The 14,947-nt window shown below is 38.5% G+C and overlaps 1 protein-coding gene across 1 annotated transcript in view; it reads left to right on the forward strand.

Annotated features, from left to right (window-relative positions):
- The first annotated feature begins 517 nt into the window (after window positions 1-517).
- The window catches only part of LOC143144078 (uncharacterized), a 301,809-nt gene continuing 287,379 nt past the window's right edge, over window positions 518-14,947 (forward strand). The window contains exon 1 of the mRNA XM_076306102.1: window positions 518-656. The gene's annotated coding sequence lies outside the window, so the exon portion shown is untranslated. The remainder of the gene's footprint in view (window positions 657-14,947) is intronic.

The following is a 14,947-nucleotide window of genomic DNA, read 5'->3' on the forward strand; positions in this document are numbered from 1 at the left end:
ACTCGAATATTCGAACCACGATATTCGACTATTAAAATATTCGAACCACGATATTCGACTGCACGAATATTCAAACAACAGTATTCCGATACTTAAATGTTGAAACCACTCGTACAGGTGCGAGTAATGTAAATTTCGTCGGAACGATGCGTCATACGTTAGTGCATCCATCATCGAAGTTTCAATCATCGAACGCGGCGGCGGCGTCGTTGCTTAAGATGAACCCGACCACAGCGTACGGGTCGCGTGTATTTCCGCGTGAATAGCTACGCTCTCGTCGAAACGAAAGGGGACACCGACGGACGAGCCGGTTCAGGTGTGGCAGTCGAGGCGAGGGCAAAGGGCGAGCTCAGGTGCTCCGGTTGCCGGTGGTTCAAGCGGGCGTCGGGGTTGGTGTCGAGTAGGAGGACGAAGACCGCTAAGGCGCAGGTGCGCGGCGAGCTCCTGTCCTCGGCGTCGGCGTCGTCGCGCGCCCCGCCGTCGACCGCCAAGGTACGCGCGTTCCGCCACGGCACAGAGCGCGGCAGGAGTCCAAAGGATCACGAGGTCCAATCGTAGAGTCAGTCGTCGGGTAGCTCCTTGTCGCTCAACCGACTCTTGACATGAGCCTCGGTTCCCGCGCGTTCGTCAGCTAGGAGGGGAACTTCCGGAACAAGGTCAGTGGTATCATCGTCATCGTGGTTCTAATCACCGTCACCAACAACCTCGACGTTTCTTCTCGTTTCACGCGTTCCGCGTCTCCCGTTGTACGTCTCCTCTAAGCAGTGGCATTGGTCTCAGCGCGTTATCTACCCCAGAGAGGGCTTTCGAGACGATCGTGTTGTGCGAAAGAGGATCCGTCATCGCTGTAAGGCTGTCGCGCACCGAATCGACACCCGTTAGATAACGGATCAGTGATCGTAACCAGTGATCGACGCCCGTGAACAAGTGAGCACCCTACCAGCTTCACGCGGGAAAACCGAGGAGAGTGAACCGTGTGCGACGACCGATCCAGACGGGAGTAACCGACAGGAAGTGGACCGTGGATTTCGTCTCTTCGAGTATCGCTACCATCGACCCGATCTCGGGGTTCGACCATCGAATCGAAACTGTTCTCGTTGCTACTTTCTCGAGACATCGTTGAAATCCTCGGTGGTGGCGATTTGTTCACGGGCCCGACGTAAGCTGGTCAGACACCTGTTACTAGGTTCAGCGAGGATCGCTCATAAGCGTCGAAGTTCTTGGTGACGGGGAATGATGCAATCGGTCGAAGGTTCGATCCTCGTGTAGATCGAGGATCTTACGATCTCACCGCGATTGAAAATTCTTAGCGTGTCTTAAGGAAGCTTTGAACTCGAGTTCCGTGTATTAAGGAAGCTCCAAATGAACGTGAGTAATCCCTCTTTTTCTCTATCGTCGCGGTTTCGAGAGGTATTTGTAAGCTCGTACGCTCGTTTTTACGAACTTTGTTTTACGTATTCTTTTCGTGTGTTAAAATTTTACAATGGCGATAACGAAAGTCGAGAGATTCCCGGAAATACGGGTTTTCACGTTCGGTGCAGCTTCCGTGAAAAGTCACGGGGAACGTTTGCGCACGTACTTCCGCTACGCGAACACGGATCTCTCAGCTCTTGGAAATCTTCCTGTGTAGAAGTTTGTGAGAATTTTCGTTTTTCACGGGGATGTTTCGCGAATTCCCCGAAGCGAAAGTTCTAGATTGTAGCGATACGTACGCACGCCCACGCGAGATCAAATATTCTCCGGGTTCGTTACGAACGGCGCTTCGCATAAATTAACAGGAAAATCGTTACGAGCTGTCACTTTGTTCGCCGATTCTTCGAAACGGAGTAACGCGTCGAAGGAAAAATTCAATAAACTCGAAAAGGGGGAATCCCTGTCGTCGTTAATCCTTTCTCACGGAATTTTCAAGAAATCTGAGAACGGTCATTGCATTCAAGAATAAATACCCGATTCGTGGTGACTGGATCGTAAGGAAACACTTCGAAGGAAAAATTGAATTGAACTTGAAAAAAGGGGAGGGGGCTCTCGTCGTTGGTAGTTCTTTTTTCTCGGAATTTTTCAAGAAATCCGAGAACCATCGTTACGTTCGAGAGTAAAATCGTGGTGACTTAATCGCGGGGGAACACTTCGAAGGAAAAATTGAATGAAATTCGAAAAGGGGGACTCTTGTCGTTGGTAGTTCTTTTCTCTCGAAATTTGTCAAAAAGGTCAATCACCGTTGCTGCGTTTACAAGTAAACGCCCGAATCGCGATGACTCGAACGTGGAAGGGAGAAAAATTGAATAAAATTGAAAAAGGGGAGGGTCCTTGTCGTTAATCCTTTTCCTCGGAACTTTTAAGGAATTCGAAAATCATCGTTACGTTCGAGAGTAAAATCGTGATGACTTAATCGTGTGGGTAACACCTCGAAGGAAAAATTGAATAAAATTCGCGAAGGGGGATTCTCGTCATTGTTAGTTCTTTCCTTTCGAAATTTTTCGACAAGTCCAAGAACCATCACTGCGTTCACGAGTAAACAACCGTATCGCGATGACTCGATCGGTTCACCGATTCGTCGCACATCGACGAACCCGTATTTCAACGTTTTCGCGAAACGAGGCTCTTCGTTTCGAGCGGTCTAGCCAGGGAACTCTGACAGAATGAGCGCGACATCGATCGGGGCCACGATACTCACCGAGTTAACGTACGACGAACCGAAGAAACAATTTCCATCGCGTTGCGCGTAACAAGTGGCTTCGTTGTTCCGGTCCTCGGGCATTCCGCGTTGTTCCCATTGTCCCCGATTCCTCCAGCTCCACTCGCGGTAACATAATGCCTCGATCACGATCGACTTAAACGCGACAGGATCGTAACGCGCTCGCAGCCACATTGCCACGAGACACGTTTTTCCTCGATATACAATGGCGTCACAATGTACTCGTCACCATTGTTGCGAGTTCACGATCGTTTTCGAATATAGACGAATGCCTCTACCGTTTCTACGAATCCGCACTGATGTCGATCGATTCACGAAATTGTGATTCACGTACACGGAGTACCATGTTTCTTACCACTTTTTGAACTTAATCAGGATTTTAATAGCCATCGTTACGATTTTGATGGAATTTTAAAGTTTGCGAAAAATAAGAAGTATTGATTTTTTGTTCGACGTAACTCGAGTTTATCAAAGTTTAAATTCTTATCTCGGAGATTATTGCAGGTACGAGAAAGTTTTAGAAACAATCCTTTATGGTTTTCGAGAACCTTTGAAACCCGACGAAACGTTAATCGTATTTCTTGGTTTTTATGTTTTCGATCCTTAAAAGAAACATCCAAGCGACACCTGCAATTTTTAGACAAATTTTCAGGTTTGTACAACTGTATACAAATTTTTCAGGTTTCAGGATGGTAAAATATTAGAGATATTCATTTCTTCAATCGCAGTAACCCGACGTTGGAGGGTGGTGAAACCTTGCACGCTTTCGATCTTTGTCGTAAAAATTACTGGAAAAACGAAGAAATTTTTCAAGAAAATATTTTTTGACCTTTGGTGGAAAATAACCAGTACGATTGAGAAAAAGTATTGATAAATGAAACTATTCAAATGTCGAATAATCGACCCTTTTGAAAAAAGAGCAACAATTTTATTCGAACCCATAAATAAAATAGAAGAGAAAATCAATGAATAGAATAGAATTAGAATAGATTGAGAATAGAAATCAATTCTCTGTGGACAATTCTAAATTATCGTACTCCATTGTGTTTTTAAATTTGTTATAAAAATCGTTATTGAAAACACTTCGTTTCAATGCATTCATGCATTTATTTGTAACATTTTGAAAAAATTAATCTCGTGTCGTTGAAATACCGTTGCATCAACTGTTACATACGTACAAAATTGTCAAAAGCTGTTTGTTTTTACATTTTCCAATATCGAAACACGAAACGGATACAGAGTGTGTCGGAACTATAGGTAAAGTCTTAACTTGCTAATGGAACACACGGGCAAACAAACCAAACTTTCCGAGTAGACGTTCGCGAATTAATAGTTTCTAAGATATTCAGCGTTTTAATTTATAAGTTAGGTTCTTTGTAGCATTGCACGTATCGTACAATGACGAACAAGTTTCGAATAGATGTTCAAACTGCTGACGATTCATTTCGATATGTACTTGAGTGAAACATGTCGAGTCACCTATAATAAGTTGTTGATACTCCGAACATCCGAGATATCGGTAATTGTGCGGTATATCTAACAATACGGGGAATTCAACACGGAAAATTGAATATATTGAAAACTTTTAGTTCGTGGATATACATTCCAGTTCGTAAGTCACAAGATAACTAACAAACGCGGAATAAGAAAAATTTATATTACGAAACGATGTAAATTATGAAATAAAACTGATGCTTATTAATCGTTTGTGTTACAAAGAAAATATATACTATATCGTACTGTACGTTAAGGATTCTTGGAAACGATCGCTATAATTAATCGTGGCATACTGACGATTAATTTTGTAATATTTCTAAACTAATTTCGTTCCAACATCTATTTATTGTTCGCAAGATCTTCTTATTTAATTATATCGCATAGATATATTACGAATTTTGCAGTAAAATAGTAATTTGAAACGGGTAAATATAGCAAAATAGGATAATAACGTCGCTTTGGAAAATTGTATCCCAATTTGCATATTTACTTCTTTTATTTAACGTTTATTTTGCACAAAATTTAAATATTTAGCTACTGCGAATGATGAAATGCAAGAGAATAAAGTATGCAGAGAGGCAACGTGAAGTTGAATTGCTGTTTCTAACCATAATCTCGGTAACATACATTACAAAAAGCTTACAAACGCAAAGACAACTATAACACGTATAAAACAATGGGTAGTATGTACAGTGTAATTGTTAGATAAATATGATTAAAGATAAAAGATTCATCACTTTGTTTAGCAGAAACATAAGTTTGAGAGCCTCGAAAATCACAGACGAAGAGAATTAAAAATTTTTATTTATTTCTCCATAAGTTTGCATTAACCAAGATTTTACCCATAGTTCCGATACACTGTGTGACAATTTCTGTCCCAGCTAAATTGTTTACGAGTCAACCTACTTCCAAGTGTAGGTTCTTCAGGTCGAGAGGCGACGCGTTGCTCAGTTAATTAGTCTAACCTTTAACCTCGAAAACATACCTTGAGAAAAGCATATAATACGCATGATACAAACGGTGTAGTTGCTGGGGATATACGATTAAGGATAGAAGATTCTTTACCTGTTTAGAAAAAGCATAAGTTTGGTAGTCTCGAACATCAAAGATGAAGAGAATGAAAAATGTTCATTTGTTTCTCCAAGTTTGCATTAACCAACACCTCTACTACACTTCCAATACTCTGTGTACGACAATCTCTGTTCCGACTAAATTGTTTACGAGTCAACCTACTTCCAAGTATAGGTTCTTCAGGTCGAGAGGCGACGCGTTGCTCAGTTAATTAGTCTAACCTTTAACCTCGAAAACATACCTTGAGAAAAGCATATAATACGCATGATACAAACGGTGTAGTTGCTGGGGATATACGATTAAGGATAGAAGATTCTTTACCTGTTTAGAAAAAGCATGTTTGAGAGTCTCGAACATCAGAGATGAAGAGAATGAAAAATGTTCATTTGTTTCTCCAAGTTTGCATTAACCAACACCTCTACTACACTTCCAATACTCTGTGTACGACAATCTCTGTCCCGACTAAATTGTTTACGAGTCAACCTAATTCCAAGTATAGATCCCCCGCGTCGAGAGGCAACGCGTTGCCTAGTTAGAGTCGGTAATATTTCGCACTGGAACGCGCGTAATATTTGGGAAACAACGCAGGTTAGCAAGTTCCGAAGACCGAGATATTTTGTATCTCAACGTCCGTGGCATTCCCGCGTAGAGGAGACGGGAAATTATGGCACCGTACGGGCTTCAACAACATCCCCTACGGCGAGTACGTTCGCTTGTACATTTGATGTACACTTCGTCCCAGCCGACACCCCCAATTTTCCGTTGATACCCCACGAAGTAAAGGCAGGGTGTGTCCGATTCGAGTGTGCGTGTTGGCTCATGGCTGTTTGTTTAATCCCGCGGGGACGCGCAACATGGCCACTTGCTGCTTTCCCTTCTATCAAAGTCTCTGCCCTCGAAGCCGCGATCTTTCTCGCGTATGGTCATCCGTTGTTAGGTAGATTCATTCGTTTCCTCTGTATACGTTCTCTCCGCTTCATTGTGATCACGGTTGTTCTTTTCCCGCGAAACAATTTTTGTTCTTCGCGCAATCAGCTCTGCAGCTTCTTTCTTCGTTCATCTTCTTGATGTTCGTGCGTTACTCTAATTATCAATTTTTTCGTCGACGGTGAAGGATCTCTTCAGAGATCTTCAACTTGTCGGTTATTGTTGATATTTATCCGCTCTTCTCACGACTCCACTTTATTCGTGTAATTCCGTTCCGCTTACGTGTCATCGATCTTTCATTTATTTCGTTGGTGCGTGTGTCACTTTAATTATCGACCCCTCCAGCCGTGAATTTTGCGTAGATTAGCCGACACCTGGAGCGGTAATAAATTTTGGAGCAATTTGGTGGATTTCTTCAAATTTACATAAAACGGAATCTACTTGTCAGATCAATTTCAAATTTTAGGGACACATTAACGAAACAACGCAAGGTAATGTAAAAATATGTAATTAAGAAATAATTTTATGGAAGAGAAATATTAAATATAATATAAGTAGTATTAAACATTTTGAATCGTACGAAAGACTTTATTATTTTTATGATTCGCAGGCGACGTATCCTTTGTGAAATCTTAGTACACACCATAGTTGATTTTATAGTTGCATTTGGTTAGGAACTGCGATACATTTTTCGTTATATATTTTTGAAATAAAAATATAGAAAAAGTATAAAATATTCTTACCAAACAGAGTTCACTAATCACACAAAGTACAATGTACCTGTAACGTGAAATCTAACAGTACAAATAAAAATATAAGAAATCGGAAGTATTCAAAGGCTTACGTCGTTCCACTACACAGAATGAGATTATTTATGTTGACTTACAACAAACGTACGTCGAACACTCCAGAAGTGTAAAACTTGACTCACAGGTTGTCATTTTCGCCATCGGTGTTGTTATTTATCAATTCTACTCCCGATTCCACTTTATCCGAGCAATCTTGCTCTTTATCGAGCATCTTTCATTTAATTCATTGGTGCGTTTGTTGCTTAAATTATTAATCACCCGAACATCTCTCATTTATTTCATTGGTGCGCGTATTAGTTTAATTATTAATTACCCGAGCATTTTTCATTTATTTCGTTGGTGCGTGTGTAACTTTAATTATTAATTATCCGAAGCGGACGAAGAAATTGTCCAGAAATCATCCAAGTTATTTTGCGAGTCATTAAAAGTCACTTTTTACACATTTCCTTTAATTTTAATTTCCTTTCGGCATCTCGTTTGTTCTCTGTTTATTTTACGCTTGCGTGACATTTTCAAAGTTAATTTACAGATAATGATAGAAATAATCGGAGTTTGTTCTACTCGTGATTCCACTTTATTTGTGCATTTAATTCAGTTTCGCTTGCGTACGGTCAGAGACTACTTTCCTATTTATTTTGTCAGCATTTGTGCGTCGCTCTTATTAAAGAGTATGCAAATTAGCTTATGTCTACCTAGGTTCTTGGGATTCGCTTTCTCTGCTCACGAACACATTTCATACTGTTTCGTTTACCTGGCAGCGGAGTCTCCTCTTTCGTTTATCTTACTCGTATTTATATACATCGCTTCGGTCGTTAATTCTCTGGTAATGATAAAATAATATTCATTAACGTTTGCGAATCGAGTTGTTTGTGTTTTATATAAAGCTATGCATTTTAAGCTTATATCGTGCTCTTTCCATCGGTAAACATTTTCTCGTGTTTGTTAATGCCTCGTTTCTACAATTTTCATGAAAGGATCACAGAAGTGTTTGGAAATTTGATAATGTTTCATAATTCGTCCAAAGTGTTCGACGTATTATTTCACTCAACGTGTATTTAACGACTTTGTTCGCTGTAACGAAACAACGATTCTCTCTAATTGATGTACAATTTTCAAATTGTTATTTTTCTTTTTTATACTCTTCCTGTGTGAACGTAAGTAGAAGCAGTCACGTTTAATACTCTTCACCAGGGTATTTGCTCCCTTATATAAACGAACGTAAACACACCCTTGTCTTTGCGTTACGATCGATATTGTTATTGTATTCTAGTCACCTTAACAAGATTTCAGGCTAGCAATTTTATTCTCGAATTACACAGAGGATGTACTAAAATCTCGACAGGCTTCTCTTCTTATATCCTATTTCATCATTTCAACATCTTGATATATTTCCAAAACGTGGATTATTCTACAAAATCTATCTCGATAATTTTCGGTTAGAACTAATTAATAAAACACGTAATGTTTGGATAAACGAATTTTCAAACGATAAAGGGATGATTATAAATAATTTTCATTTTAACTAAATATTCATTGTACACTTTCGTGTTTTTCTTCTTTCTCGTTAATCTTTGTACAAACTTTTGTTTCTTTTATGCTCTCGTGCTCGTTTCGGAGTAAATTATTTTGTTAAAAACGAACAATGTATCGACCTTAGACCTCGCATAATTTATATCGGATTAAAAACGATCGGCCTATGAGATTAAAAATGAATGGCCTATGTATCTCGACCCTAATAAATAGAAGAAATTTTTTCACAAATTTATCAAGTTCAATCTTTCAATTAATGAATTTATCCAACTTGGTTTTTTCATTCATAAATTTATCCTACCGATTTACAAATTTATCTAAGTTTTATCCATAATTCATGTATTTATCTACGTTCATCTCCTAGTTCTCAAACCACTTATACCACTGAATTTAGTTCACCTTTTGCATATTATGTAAAACGTTTGTGTATCTAGTATGTCTAGTATATCGTTTCGGTTAACAGGTTGCAAGGCCGTTCAACACTGCAGCGTATCGTGTGATGTCACGAATACACTATCTCTACTAGAAATTAATGCAATATAACTACGTTGAGATCGAGGTACGCTCACAAGGAATACTCGATACCGTGGTACTATGGTTTATAGGAAGAGTATAGCGAACGAGAGTTCGCTGATGTCTATAACAAGCTGGTTCAAACGTATCTATAGCAAGGGTGGTCGTATCGATTCGAAGGCTACAGCGTAACTTTTTAATTTCGTATACGGAAGAAGGGAAAGTCGTTGGGGATAAGAATTCGTTCAGAATGAGAGATCAGATGTCGGAATATGGAATTAGAAAATTTTAGAAACTGAACGCATCTTTGGAGTTTTCCACGATTGTCGATTTAGGACGTGGTTTGCATCAAAATTCAACGCTCGTACGTTGTGTTACGCGAACTGTTACAAAATATTTTAACGTATCATTTTTTCTGACTATAAAATTCCGGAAACCGAATACACTTGACGTTTCGAGTGCTCCACGGTTTATGAGTAGTTGCGAAATTTAGAACTCGCTAGATTGACAAACTGTTACAATATATTCAATTTTTCTAACCATTGTAAACTTGCGACGCGATATAGTACTTAATCGTTTAAGCTTTCGAGTTCTTTCAATATCGTTTGTTCTTATTTGTACGGTAATGTATTGTTACTTTTAAGTTACGCATTGTATTTTGCGTGTTTAATGAAATTTGTGAGGTAAGAATACAATATTTCATCTTCTTCGATATTTCTCTTGCGAAAATATAAAACGAACAACGCGTTGTAGTTCCTAATGAAACCACGAAATCGGTTAAGCTGTTCGTTGATATTTCACAGCAGAGATATCTTTGCACAAAAATAACGAAAAAGAAAACTCAATTTATCTTACGTTTTCGATCGTAGGACTTTATTTGGGACGGTGCTTCAAAGTTTATCGTACGATTCAAAATTTTTAATATTGCTTGTACTATTTTTATATATACTCAAGATACAATACATACTTTATATACACACTTCATATTTTTCTCACATAAAATTATTATTTTTTAATTACTCATTATTTTTAAATTACTACCTAGTGTTTCCTTAATGTGTCCCAAAAATTTCAAATTAATCGAACAAGTAGATTTCGTTTTACGTAAATTTCAAGAAATTTACCAAATCCCTTCAAATTTATTACCATCCGAGGAGTCAGCTAATTCACGCAAAACTGCCGACTCGAGGGGTTAAATTAGCAAACCGTGTATTCGACTCTTCTGCAAATGGAGATTCAATTGTGTTTAATATTTGTCCATGCGTCTTACCATTTCACGGTTCTTAGATAACATGGTTACGTGGAAAAGTGGCTACCAATTACGCGTAGATTTAAACGCTCCTTCGGAACGCCGTGGTGCTAATTACACTCGTAACGAGCTTTAAAAGCGCGACGTTGCTACATCCCCAACAACGTGAGATAAAATTGTTCAGCAGCGAGCTCGAAAAGTCGCTAATATTCCGAACACCGTGTACCACGAACACGAAAACCAAGCGCTTAATGTCTCGAATCGTTTGGAACGCAGATCGAATACTCCGGAAAGTTTGTTGTTGGCAATTCTTTCGCGATTACAGGGGACCCTGCTCGCGATTACTAGGATAAAGCAACACTGGCCGGGAGAACGCGCCATAAATTTCTCCGTCGATGAATCTTAAAAGTAGGAAACCTCTGCAGGCATTCTCCAACAGCGTACCGATTTTCTAGAGAGTTCACCCTTCGTAGAGTGGTCTGATTTCCAAAGAATTCTTATCTCTAACTGAATTTCCACCGGAGACTACATTCTTAATCTTCCGTGGTTCCGTTATGCTCCGAGGAAAAATAAAGACGTTTTTGAGGGGCTCTGGAATTAATGGAACTTCCATCGGATTTGTTAAAAATTCCGCTATGGAAACGCAGGGGGAGATCTAAAAGTTATCGGTCTACATAATTATGCAATTCCATTTACGGAAAGATATCGCGTATTAGTTTTTAAGTATAGTTTCCTGTTACTCGGTCATATTTTTGATAACATAAATTTACGCAAATTTCGTTAGATCGGTTAAAAGTTTACTTTACGAGTAGCAACGGAAGATCTGAAAGTTATTAGCTAAATTATGAAATTTCATTTATAGAAGAAAATGTGTACTAGTTTTAACTGTAGTTTCCTTCTACTTAGATATGATTTTGGTAACATAAATTAAGAGAAATTCCGTTAGAACTGTAAAAAATTTCGTTACGAAAACTCAAGGGAAGATTCAAAAGTTATTGGTCCAATCGTTCAATTTTATTTATGGGAAAGAAAAGAGTGTGTTAGTTTTTACTATAGCCTCGTGTTACTCCGATACGTTTTTCGTAATACGTAAAACGTTAAGTTACTACGTTTATAATGGTAAAAGAGTACTGTTCATTTTCATCTTAAAAAATCTCCAATTCATTTTCTTCGTCATCTTGAAATTTTTTGTCGCGTAAGTGAATTTCAATTTCAAAAATGGACAAAGTCGCTAAAAGCTAAATCTAGGTTGCAGAGTGGACGACTCGCTGCATAAATCCGCATTTATGCATTGTTGTTTTCGCAGTCGTGTGAACTGGTGCATTGTCGCGGAGAATTCGCAAAGCCTTTAGCAAGGTCCCCTTGTCCTTTTCCTTTTGTGAAATCGTAGTAAATTAGCGCAATATTCGCCGTTTACAGTAGCATTACTTTCCAAAATTTAATCAACGGTATGCCCCAACAATCTCTAAAAACTGCAACCATTATTTTTTTCACGATTCGACCGACTTTACCTTTTCTTGAAAATAAAGTTTCTTCGGGTCGACACCATTCCGTAGACTCCTGTTTCGAAAGAAGATCGTAATGAAGGACCAAAGTGTCGTCCCCAATAGCAATCGACTCTAAAGTTTCAATTTGCTAGCTTTTACGAAACTCGAGGAGTTCCTTAGAGCTGTCGACTCGTTGTGCAATTTTTAATAGGTAGAAATAATTCTCGGTGCCAATTTTATTTTTACTTTGTTCGTACGATTCAACAAGTATAAATTTCGTGCAAGTAAACTGAAATCTTTTCTAAAATTGCACGACGTAGATATAATATATCGTAGAAATAATAACGCTTGTCGTTCTGGAGAATGGGTGAAACACTTATTGCTATGAAAATTGATGAAACTTTGTGCAAATTCGTGTATCGATTCTCGATTCTGAAAACAAATTGTAAACGTATTAAAGTCATGGAATATTTTCCACGAATGCAAATGTTTCTTCCAATATCGTCTGGGTAATTTTCTCCCCGTTGGAAACAATTTTATTTCATTATGGGCTATGAAGGTAGAGATCACCGTAAACATTACCGAACTGTTGTCTTATGTCACAATTTGGACATAGAAAAAACGGTGCGTCAAGACATTTGCAATACTTCGTCAAACACGGAAATTTGGGTTTCAGCACAGACTAAATTAAAAAGATTCAGTTTTTAGAAATTCTGACCTCCTACCCCCGAAAAATTTCCCTTATTATGTACACAAAATTAAAAAGTTAATTACGCTCAAACCTCTTCCAATAAACTATAGTACCATAGTATCGAATGTTCCTCGTAAGTATATTTCGATCTCAACATGGCTCTAACGCATTAATTTTCAGTATAAACAGTCTATTCGCGTCTATATCCATTTACACAAGCTTTGGGCCTCAAAGATCGAGGAATACAACGCAGTATTAGCTGGTAGAGGCTAGGACGAAACCGTTGGTTGGTACGCGCTATTCTTATGGATCAGTTGTCGGAAATAATGACCTTTCGATCGTCTAATTATCCGAGGGATGAAAGTTCCAGAAATTGCTCGATTGTCGTGAGATTTCCACGCTTCTGACGACTTCGTACGCTTCTAGCCTCTTTCCACCTCGTCCTTGAAAATAATCAGCGTATCGTAAACCAACAACTCGTCGATAATCACCTCGACGAACGTTTCACTTTGGCTCTGAGTCTTGGCGCCCCTCCACATCCCCATCTGACTGCCCTACCACGCGACAAGGTGGGCGGAGTTAACTTTTCAAACAAATCAAACGATTTGTCAAACGTAAAATTCAGAACAATTCATACAGGGTGTTTCGAAATTCACAATACAAATTGAAAGATTCTATAGCTGAAAATAAGGCGAAAATCAGGAGTAACGAAATTGCGCGAGAGGTTTCGTTTTCGAGTTAACCTTTTCGCTGTTTACTAAAACAAGAATCTGTCAAACAAAAAATGTTTACCTTTACACGACTGATATTAATTCTATTTATTCTAAATGGTGTAAAAATATGTTTTTCAATGTTTGACAATTGATTTTAGTACGGTAAATTTCGTAACACAGTGTGCATAGACGAACATTACAATTTGGATAATAGTACCAATGTGTCTTTTCTCATTCGTTTGTTATTCTAGTCTATCTTGGAATTGAATTTCAAAAATTGATTGTCACTAACGGTGAACTCAACTAAATTTGTCTTATTCTTTCACCTTGTTTTGCAGTTAAAAGTGGAATGAACTCGTGACCGACGAGTTCTTTCTTTACGAAAGAACTGAATATTTTCGTCTTCGAACTTTTAATCTGCTCGTAGAGATACTATCGTAACGATGATCTATTTATTTTTATACTACGAGTACAACGAACGGACACGCGACTTTTACCCTGTACGACGTACGGACTAAGCGGTGAAAGGGTTAAACCCGTTCAAACCTGGGTTTACGACACGGTCGTTTGGTACGCGTTATTTTTGAGAATCTATGGTGGAAAACGTCGACATTGGAAAATTTATTGCAACGCAGGATAAATTGGTCTACAGAACCAAGTGAGAGTATTTGGATTAGAAAATAAAAATAACGAGGAACAACGCATCAATGTTAACACCAATTCGTTTACGTGTGCGTTTGTTCTAGCGCCATTACGTACGCTTCTAGTGTCTTATTACTATGCGTTACTCGAAAGATGATTATCGGGACGTTACTACTATGCGTTACTGGAAAGGTGATTAGCGGGGCTTATCCAGAAGCAAGGGTATCTCGCTGACTTCATCTAACCTCTACCTTTACTCTCTAGTAGCCCCCACTTCCACACCGTTTGCTTTGTACTACATATTTCGTTTTGTCTCGACACATTCTGTGGGATAGTTTGTTGCTGTAGGGTGTGGTGTTAAAGTGGATTCTTCTTTATGTACTAGCAATAGACTTATTACGTATAAGTCGAACTCTATTGCGCGAAATAATTCTGTCGTCTTCCGATTGCGTATCATTATGCCGCTTTCTTTTATTATTTCTGTAATCATTTTCTAGAATGGATCAAATCTTTAAAAATATATCGCAATTGGAGAATAATATAAAATAATCAGTTATACCTTTGGGTTGCTGTATGTCTGATATATTATTTATATAAATTTAATATAATTATTCAGAATTTTAAGGATTTCGAAAGAGGAATACCATGGAAGAGAATTTTTCGTTCTAACAATATTTTTTTTTAACCTTTTCAGGGTCATTAGCCCCGTAAGATAATAGTTTTGCAAAATTCAGTGACAAGGTCTACGATATAATGGTTTCAACCGAACGGTGCAACGTGTAGTACAACTCGTGTAATGGTATAAATTTCAAAAGATACATTTCCAAATTTTGATGCAAAATCTGGCGACATCGACGAACCGACGACGATACAACGGCTCGATGTAAAACATTCACGACGAAATTGAACAAATTATCCTTGTAATGTGCTCGGACGCGATGAAAAATGCGATCGAACGAGGTCGTATTTGCAATGCGGTCAGAAACGTATCGTTCGACCGATACAATTTTCCATAAATATTAATTGACGATAATTACTCATAAATAACCTTATTAACCGAATAAAAAATACGCGAAAGAAAGACAAGTTTGTGAAGTTCTATACGAACGCTGTTAATTTAAAA

The sequence above is a fragment of the Ptiloglossa arizonensis genome, chromosome 3 (genome assembly GCF_051014685.1).
Source record: "Ptiloglossa arizonensis isolate GNS036 chromosome 3, iyPtiAriz1_principal, whole genome shotgun sequence".
Taxonomy (NCBI): Eukaryota; Metazoa; Arthropoda; class Insecta; order Hymenoptera; family Colletidae; genus Ptiloglossa; species Ptiloglossa arizonensis.